Here is a 9,797-nt window from a genome sequence, read left to right on the forward strand (position 1 = left end):
CTGGACTCATTTACTTGTGTTTTCATGTAAATGCATCACTTTTATATGCATTTACAGCTTTTCTACTGCAAAAAGACGTTTCAGCCTTAAAATACCCCAAAAGTGTCTTTTCTGACAGGAATTCATACTTCCTGTTCATTCATACTTTACATGAGTTTCTTCAAGTAAGGGCCTCTGGACTCATAATAACAAGTTTACTTGTGTTTTCATGTAAATGCATCACTTTTAGATGCATTTACAGCTTTTCTGCTGCAAAAAGACGTTTCAGCCTTAAAATACCCCAAAAGTGTCTTTTCTGACAGGAATTCATACTTTACATGAGTTTCTTCAAGTAAGGGCCTCTGGACTCATAATTACTTGTGTTTTCATGTAAATGCATCACTTTTAGATGCATTTACAGCTTTTCTACTGCAAAAAGACGTTTCAGCCTTAAAATACCCCAAAAGTGTCTTTTCTGACAGGAATTCATACTTCCTGTCAGAAGTATAAATTCATACTTTACATGAGTTTCTTCAAGTAAGGGCCTCTGGACTCATAATAACAAGTTTACTTGTGTTTTCATGTAAATGCATCACTTTTAGATGCATTTACAGCTTTTCTGCTGCAAAAAGACGTTTCAGCCTTAAAATACCCCAAAAGTGTCTTTTCTGACAGGAATTCATACTTTACATGAGTTTCTTCAAGTAAGGGCCTCTGGACTCATTTACTTGTGTTTTCATGTAAATGCATCACTTTTAGATGCATTTACAGCTTTTCTGCTGCAAAAAGACGTTTCAGCCTTAAAATACCCCAAAAGTGTCTTTTCTGACAGGAATTCATATACTTTACATGAGTTTCTTCAAGTAAGGGCCTCTGGACTCATAATAACAAGTTTACTTGTGTTTTCATGTAAATGCATCACTTTTAGATGCATTTACAGCTTTTCTGCTGCAAAAAGACGTTTCAGCCTTAAAATACCCCAAAAGTGTCTTTTCTGACAGGAATTCATACTTTACATGAGTTTCTTCAAGTAAGGGCCTCTGGACTCATAATAACAAGTTTCCTTGTGTTTTCATGAAAAATGATACTTTCATCACTTTTAGATGCATTTCCAGCTTTTCTGCTGCAAAAAGACGTTTCAGCCTTAAAATACCCCAAAAGTGTCTTTTCTGACAGGAATTCATACTTTACATGAGTTTCTTCAAGTAAGGGCCTCTGGACTCATTTACTTGTGTTTTCATGTAAATGCATCACTTTTAGATGCATTTACAGCTTTTCTACTGCAAAAAGACGTTTCAGCCTTAAAATACCCCAAAAGTGTCTTTTCTGACAGGACAGGAATTCATACTTTACATGAGTTTCTTCAAGTAAGGGCCTCTGGACTCATAATAACAAGTTTACTTGTGTTTTCATGTAAATGCATCACTTTTAGATGCATTTACAGCTTTTCTGCTGCAAAAAGACGTTTCAGCCTTAAAATACCCCAAAAGTGTCTTTTCTGACAGGAATTCATACTTTACATGAGTTTCTTCAAGTAAGGGCCTCTGGACTCATTTACTTGTGTTTTCATGTAAATGCATCACTTTTATATGCATTTACAGCTTTTCTACTGCAAAAAGACGTTTCAGCCTTAAAATACCCCAAAAGTGTCTTTTCTGACAGGAATTCATACTTCCTGTCAGAAGTATAAATTCATACTTTACATGAGTTTCTTCAAGTAAGGGCCTCTGGACTCATAATAACAAGTTTCCTTGTGTTTTCATGTAAATGCATCACTTTTAGATGCATTTACAGCTTTTCTGCTGCAAAAAGACGTTTCAGCCTTAAAATACCCCAAAAGTGTCTTTTCTGACAGGAATTCATACTTTACATGAGTTTCTTCAAGTAAGGGCCTCTGGACTCATTTACTTGTTTACTTGTGTTTTCATGTAAATGCATCACTTTTAGATGCATTTACAGCTTTTCTGCTGCAAAAAGACGTTTCAGCCTTAAAATACCCCAAAAGTGTCTTTTCTGACAGGAATTCATACTTTACATGAGTTTCTTCAAGTAAGGGCCTCTGGACTCATAATAACAAGTTTACTTGTGTTTTCATGTAAATGCATCACTTTTAGATGCATTTACAGCTTTTCTGCTGCAAAAAGACGTTTCAGCCTTAAAATACCCCAAAAGTGTCTTTTCTGACAGGAATTCATACTTTACATGAGTTTCTTCAAGTAAGGGCCTCTGGACTCATAATAACAAGTTTCCTTGTGTTTTCATGTAAATGCATCACTTTTAGATGCATTTACAGCTTTTCTGCTGCAAAAAGACGTTTCAGCCTTAAAATACCCCAAAAGTGTCTTTTCTGACAGGAATTCATACTTTACATGAGTTTCTTCAAGTAAGGGCCTCTGGACTCATTTACTTGTGTTTTCATGTAAATGCATCACTTTTATATGCATTTACAGCTTTTCTACTGCAAAAAGACGTTTCAGCCTTAAAATACCCCAAAAGTGTCTTTTCTGACAGGAATTCATACTTCCTGTCAGAAGTATAAATTCATACTTTACATGAGTTTCTTCAAGTAAGGGCCTCTGGACTCATAATAACAAGTTTCCTTGTGTTTTCATGAAAAATGCATCACTTTTAGATGCATTTACAGCTTTTCTACTGCAAAAAGACGTTTCAGCCTTAAAATACCCCAAAAGTGTCTTTTCTGACAGGAATTCAACTTCCTGTCATACTTTACATGAGTTTCTTCAAGTAAGGGCCTCTGGACTCATAATAACAAGTTTACTTGTGTTTTCATGTAAATGCATCACTTTTAGATGCATTTACAGCTTTTCTGCTGCAAAAAGACGTTTCAGCCTTAAAATACCCCAAAAGTGTCTTTTCTGACAGGAATTCATACTTTACATGAGTTTCTTCAAGTAAGGGCCTCTGGACTCATAATAACAAGTTTACTTGTGTTTTCATGTAAATGCATCACTTTTAGATGCATTTACAGCTTTTCTGCTGCAAAAAGACGTTTCAGCCTTAAAATACCCCAAAAGTGTCTTTTCTGACAGGAATTCATACTTTACATGAGTTTCTTCAAGTAAGGGCCTCTGGACTCATAATAACAAGTTTACTTGTGTTTTCATGTAAATGCATCACTTTTAGATGCATTTACAGCTTTTCTGCTGCAAAAAGACGTTTCAGCCTTAAAATACCCCAAAAGTGTCTTTTCTGACAGGAATTCATACTTTACATGAGTTTCTTCAAGTAAGGGCCTCTGGACTCATAATAACAAGTTTACTTGTGTTTTCATGTAAATGCATCACTTTTAGATGCATTTACAGCTTTTCTGCTGCAAAAAGACGTTTCAGCCTTAAAATACCCCAAAAGTGTCTTTTCTGACAGGAATTCATAATTTACATGAGTTTCTTCAAGTAAGGGCTCTGGACTCATAATAACAAGTTTACTTGTGTTTTCATGTAAATGCATCACTTTTAGATGCATTTACAGCTTTTCTGCTGCAAAAAGACGTTTCAGCCTTAAAATACCCCAAAAGTGTCTTTTCTGACAGGAATTCATACTTCCTGTCAGAAGTATAAATTCATTCTTTACATGAGTTTCTTCAAGTAAGGGCCTCTGGACTCATAACAAGTTTCCTTGTGTTTTCATGAAAACATGATACTTTCATCACTTTTAGATGCATTTTCGTTATTTTTTCGGGTAATCAGGATTTTGTGGCCTGTGTTTTGCTCCATAATAGTCCTGCTTGTAAAATACTGTTATGTATGTGGTTTTCTTTTGAGTTTATTATGCGTTTATTTATGTATTCATTCATTAACATCTCATGTAACCATGTATTGATTTGAGAAATCTGTTTTTCTGCTGCTATAACCAATTTTTGTACATAACGTAAGAAAAGAAAAAGTCTAAACATGTAAATGAGTATTTTTGATAATAAAAGATAAAAAAAAAACACGCCCGATCTCGTCTGTTCTCGGAAGCTAAGCAGGGTAGGGCCTGGTCAGTACTTTGATGGGAGACTGCCTGGGAATACCAGGTGCTGTAAGCTTTTTTCACTCCTCTTTACAAAAAGCAGAGGGCGCTGCTGCTTTTTCAGTGGACACCGACTGGGCGGGATGGAAATAGCTAGATCATGACTTGCCGGTATAGAAATGACACAAATCCAGTTCGATGATGGCTTTCATCATTCCTAAGCTCATCGATCATTTTTTTTTTTCAATTTTATGCTTACGTATACTACATTTCAACAGTAAATATTTATATTTTTACTGCACTACATTTGTGATCCTTTTAGCCACTTTGTACATTCTGATTTGACATTTAAAAGCTGTGAGTGTGTCTGGCAATCTGCAGGCGCTCCCTGTATAGACGAAAGAGCAAAGCGTGGTGATATAGTATCTTTAAAAGGCCCTTTGGTAGGTCGTAGTTTCCGTAGTGTAGTGGTTATCACGTTCGCCTCACACGCGAAAGGTCCCCCGTTCGAAACTGGGCGGAAACACTATTCTTTGTTCCTGCTTACTCCGCACAATCAAACTCTCCTCAGTGGAATGGTCAGTAAACTTAATAAGAAGTAGAACTGCCCCCGGAGTGTGCTGACGGCCATTGTCCGAGATTCTTGTGCCGGATGCTCTCCCACCACTCGTTGCTCCTTGTAATTTGTTCTATGGGTTCAGGTGTTGTTCTCTTTCCATTGTTTGACAATATCGTCAGTCATTTCATTCTTCTGTATAGTGAGAATCCTGGGGATTTTGACCTGGCATTACAGTTTCAGTAACTGTTACAGTCTCTTCAACAGTGGTAACTTCAGAACTGTATTGGAAACATATTTCTCTGTTAGCTTATCCTCCACACAATCAGACTCTTCTGAGTTGCCAACCAGAAGTCCTTTCCAGTGCCTCCCCCTTAACCAACATGTGGTAGGAAGATGGTACTCCATAAAATAATAAGCTTGTAATGATGAATTGTCCATTCTGATGTGCAGTAACAACCTTTCACGCACCTTGAGTTAGGCGATCACACGGTCGATGTGAAGTCGTCTTGGTCAGCGGGAACAAGCTTGACTGTTGCCTTACCGGCCCCTGATAGAAAACTCCCCGTCAGGGAATCGAACCCTGGTCTTCGGCGTGACAAGCCGAGATACTGTCCACTATACTAACGAGGACTGTGCTGGTTGCTGTTTTAGCTTCTGCATATACAGGTGGCGCTGTTCCAGCATTTGCAGGAAATTTGCAGAGCTATACAGGGGAGCCTTTAGGTAGATTACACATTTACTCTCACTCAATGACACAGCAGCTGTGACTGAGTCCAGTTGGAAATCGTGTTGTCTGGCATCTGAAATGTTTGCGGTTGAGTGTGAATGGTACACTAGGACGGGCACGTAAAACTGGTTTCCGTAGTTTCCGTAGTGTAGTGGTTATCACGTTCGCCTCACACGCGAAAGGTCCCCCGTTCGAAACTGGGCGGAAACACTATTCTTTGTTCCTGCTTACTCCGCACAATCAAACTCTCCTCAGTGGAATGGTCAGTAAACTTAATAAGAAGTAGAACTGCCCCCGGAGTGTGCTGACGGCCATTGTCCGAGATTCTTGTGCCGGATGCTCTCCCACCACTCGTTGCTCCTTGTAATTTGTTCTATGGGTTCAGGTGTTGTTCTCTTTCCATTGTTTGACAATATCGTCAGTCATTTCATTCTTCTGTATAGTGAGAATCCTGGGGATTTTGACCTGGCATTACAGTTTCAGTAACTGTTACAGTCTCTTCAACAGTGGTAACTTCAGAACTGTATTGGAAACATATTTCTCTGTTAGCTTATCCTCCACACAATCAGACTCTTCTGAGTTGCCAACCAGAAGTCCTTCTCCAGTGCCTCCCCCTTAACCATGTGGTGGGAGGATGATACTACCATAAAATAATAAGCTTGTAATGATGAATTGTCCATTCTGATGTGCAGTAACAACCTTTCACGCACCTTGAGTTAGGCGATCACACGGTCGATGTGAAGTCGTCTTGGTCAGCGGGAACAAGCTTGACTGTTGCCTTACCGGCCCCTGATAGAAAACTCCCCGTCAGGGAATCGAACCCTGGTCTTCGGCGTGACAAGCCGAGATACTGTCCACTAACGAGGACTGTGCTGTGTTGCTGTTTTAGCTTCTGCATATACAGGTGGCGCTGTTCCAGCATTTGCAGGAAATTTGCAGAGCTATACAGGGGAGCCTTTAGGTAGATTACACATTTACTCACTCACTCAATGACACAGCAGCTGTGACTGAGTCCAGTTGGAAATCGTGTTGTCTGGCATCTGAAATGCGGTTGAGTGTGAATGGTACACTAGGACGGGCACGTGCGTAAAAGCTGTTTCCGTAGTTTCCGTAGTGTAGTGGTTATCACATCGCCTCACACGCGAAAGGTCCCCCGTTCGAAACTGGGCGGAAACACTATTCTTTGTTCCTGCTTACTCCGCACAATCAAACTCTCCTCAGTGGAATGGTCAGTAAACTTAATAAGAAGTAGAACTGCCCCCGGAGTGTGCTGACGGCCATTGTCCGAGATTCTTGTGCCGGATGCTCTCCCACCACTCGTTGCTCCTTGTAATTTGTTCTATGGGTTCAGGTGTTGTTCTCTTTCCATTGTTTGACAATATCGTCAGTCATTTCATTCTTCTGTATAGTGAGAATCCTGGGGATTTTGACCTGGCATTACAGTTTCAGTAACTGTTACAGTCTCTTCAACAGTGGTAACTTCAGAACTGTATTGGAAACATATTTCTCTGTTAGCTTATCCTCCACACAATCAGACTCTTCTGAGTTGCCAACCAGAAGTCCTTCTCCAGTGCCTCCCCCTTAACCAACATGTGGTAGGAAGATGGTACTCCATAAAATAATAAGCTTGTAATGATGAATTGTCCATTCTGATGTGCAGTAACAACCTTTCACGCACCTTGAGTTAGGCGATCACACGGTCGATGTGAAGTCGTCTTGGTCAGCGGGAACAAGCTTGACTGTTGCCTTACCGGCCCCTGATAGAAAACTCCCCGTCAGGGAATCGAACCCTGGTCTTCGGCGTGACAAGCCGAGATACTGTCCACTATACTAACGAGGACTGTGCTGGTTGCTGTTTTAGCTTCTGCATATACAGGTGGCGCTGTTCCAGCATTTGCAGGAAATTTGCAGAGCTATACAGGGGAGCCTTTAGGTAGATTACACATTTACTCTCACTCAATGACACAGCAGCTGTGACTGAGTCCAGTTGGAAATCGTGTTGTCTGGCATCTGAAATGTTTGCGGTTGAGTGTGAATGGTACACTAGGACGGGCACGTGCGTAAAAGCTGGTTTCCGTAGTTTCCGTAGTGTAGTGGTTATCACGTTCGCCTCACACGCGAAAGGTCCCCCGTTCGAAACTGGGCGGAAACACTATTCTTTGTTCCTGCTTACTCCGCACAATCAAACTCTCCTCAGTGGAATGGTCAGTAAACTTAATAAGAAGTAGAACTGCCCCCGGAGTGTGCTGACGGCCATTGTCCGAGATTCTTGTGCCGGATGCTCTCCCACCACTCGTTGCTCCTTGTAATTTGTTCTATGGGTTCAGGTGTTGTTCTCTTTCCATTGTTTGACAATATCGTCAGTCATTTCATTCTTCTGTATAGTGAGAATCCTGGGGATTTTGACCTGGCATTACAGTTTCAGTAACTGTTACAGTCTCTTCAACAGTGGTAACTTCAGAACTGTATTGGAAACATATTTCTCTGTTAGCTTATCCTCCACACAATCAGACTCTTCTGAGTTGCCAACCAGAAGTCCTTCTCCCGTACAGCAGGTGCCAAAGCACAGGTCCCGGTAGTAGAAAGGATCCAAAGCAAACACGTTTTCTAAGGTGAATAATAATATTTATTGACTGGAAAGGGATAAGGGAAAGGGAGAACAAAACAGGAACAACAGTAAGGCAAAACAAGCACTAAACAATAACCCACTCAGCTTGATAATACAAACTAGTACCACACAAGCAAATGACTATCGCCAGGGAAATCTAACTTGCCGGGCAAGACCAGCAAGACAACATAATGAAGGCTAAAGAGCCTACCAACAATGGCATGAAAGCCTACAAGTGTGACAGGTAGTGTCCACATCAATGGCGTAGCGCCATAACACGATACAACCAGTATCAACCGTGGCTTAGAGCCAAGTGGTGTGGGAGAGCACAGGCTTTATCCACCGCCCCTCTTGATTGTAATTGCCCTCAGCTGTTGTCACCATTGGGCCTGTAGGATACTCTACAGGGAGGGGGGGGGTACCTGAGCAGAGGGGGGGGGGAAAGAAAAGGGATTAAATTCCTCATACAAAATAACTACCTATACCAACCTGATGTTTACATTGAACGGAATACGATAATGATGATGAGCCAACCCACCTACGTAACACCTCCCCCATAAAAGCGAACCCAGGGGTTAGCACACATTATTACATACAAAACATAAACATCAGCTTGATATACCCCGAAAAAAACTATCCTCTTGATAAGGCATCGGCCACAACGTTGTCCACCCCTTCTTGTGACGTATCACAATGTTGTAGCCTTGTACCAGAAGAGCCCATCGCATCAACCGTTGGTTGCTGTTATACATTCGGGCCAAAAAAACAAGAGGATTGTGGTCTGTATAGACCACAACAGGAGAGGCACTGGATCCCACATACACCTCAAAGTGCTGGAGGGCGAGGAGCATAGCCAGGGTTTCCTTCTCGATGGTAGAGTAGTTAAGCTGATGGTTTTTGAACTTAACTGAGAAGTAACAAACTGGATGCTGCACAACGCCCTCACCCTCCTGTAGCAACACCGCACCAGCGCCAACAGCGCTTGCGTCAACCTCCAGCTGAAAGGGACGCGAAAAGTCAGGAGCTGCCAGAACCGGGGCGCTGCACAGAAGGGACTTTGCAGCCTCAAAGGCACACTGACATGCAGTACTCCAGACATAGGGAACAGCAGGACTACACAATGAGGTGAGGGGAGCTACCACCACCGAAAAATTCCTGCTGAAACAACGATAATACCCCGCCATTCCCAAAAACCGACGCAACTCACGTCGAGTGGAAGGAACAGGATATTTTAGGACAGCTCTGACCTTGGCGTCAACAGGGCGGACCTGTCCGTGTCCAACCTGCTTGCCTAAATAGGTCACGGTGGCCTTACCAAACTCGCATTTAGCGAGATTGAGCGTCAACGATGCCGCAGTAACCGTTGGAATACCACCCTCAAACTGGCAATGTGGTCCTCCCACGTGTCAGAATACACCACCACATCATCCAAATACACATTACAATGAGGCACATCTCCCAAAACTAACTGCATCAGCCGTTGGAACGTGGCTGGTGCATTCCTCATTCCAAACGCCATGACGGTGTACTGCAGGAAGTGGTCAGGTGTAACAAAGGCCGAAATATCAGAAGCTCGCTCCGTCAGAGGCACCTGCCAGTACCCCTTCAAGAGGTCAAGCTTTGATATAAATACAGCAGGACCAATGCTATCAATACAGTCATCCATCCTGGGCAACGGAAAAGAGTCAGGCACAGTCACCGCATTCACTTTTCTATAGTCAGTACAGAAACGTGGAGAGCCATCGGCCTTGGGAGCTAAAAGGCACGGAGAGCTCCATGGACTACAGCTAGGCTTAGCTAGTCCATTCTCCAATAGATACTCAGCCTCTTTCTTCATCACCTCTCTCTTTGCCATTGGGCATCGGTACGCATGCTGCTTAATAGGAACCGCGGTACCGACATCAATGTCATGCTCCAGAATGGTTGTACTGGAGGGCACATCCGAAGACAAC

The 9,797-nt window shown here is 42.1% G+C and overlaps 5 non-coding genes across 5 annotated transcripts; 3 read left to right on the top strand and 2 right to left on the bottom strand.

Annotated features, from left to right (window-relative positions):
- Window positions 1–4,404: 4,404 nt before the first annotated feature.
- On the top strand, window positions 4,405–4,477 carry trnav-cac (transfer RNA valine (anticodon CAC)). Its single transcript has one exon. It is a non-coding gene; the product is annotated as a tRNA-Val (tRNA).
- A 591-nt stretch (window positions 4,478–5,068) lies between these two features.
- trnad-guc (transfer RNA aspartic acid (anticodon GUC)) lies at window positions 5,069–5,140 on the bottom strand. The gene has a single exon. It is a non-coding gene; the product is annotated as a tRNA-Asp (tRNA).
- Window positions 5,141–5,374: 234 nt separating this feature from the next.
- On the top strand, window positions 5,375–5,447 carry trnav-cac (transfer RNA valine (anticodon CAC)). Its single transcript has one exon. It is a non-coding gene; the product is annotated as a tRNA-Val (tRNA).
- A 1,558-nt stretch (window positions 5,448–7,005) lies between these two features.
- On the bottom strand, window positions 7,006–7,077 carry trnad-guc (transfer RNA aspartic acid (anticodon GUC)). Its single transcript has one exon. It is a non-coding gene; the product is annotated as a tRNA-Asp (tRNA).
- Window positions 7,078–7,316: 239 nt separating this feature from the next.
- On the top strand, window positions 7,317–7,389 carry trnav-cac (transfer RNA valine (anticodon CAC)). Its single transcript has one exon. It is a non-coding gene; the product is annotated as a tRNA-Val (tRNA).
- The last annotated feature ends 2,408 nt before the right edge of the window (window positions 7,390–9,797 follow it).

This window comes from Anoplopoma fimbria, unplaced genomic scaffold, assembly GCF_027596085.1.
Source record: "Anoplopoma fimbria isolate UVic2021 breed Golden Eagle Sablefish unplaced genomic scaffold, Afim_UVic_2022 Un_contig_3298_pilon_pilon, whole genome shotgun sequence".
NCBI lineage: Eukaryota > Metazoa > Chordata > Actinopteri > Perciformes > Anoplopomatidae > Anoplopoma > Anoplopoma fimbria.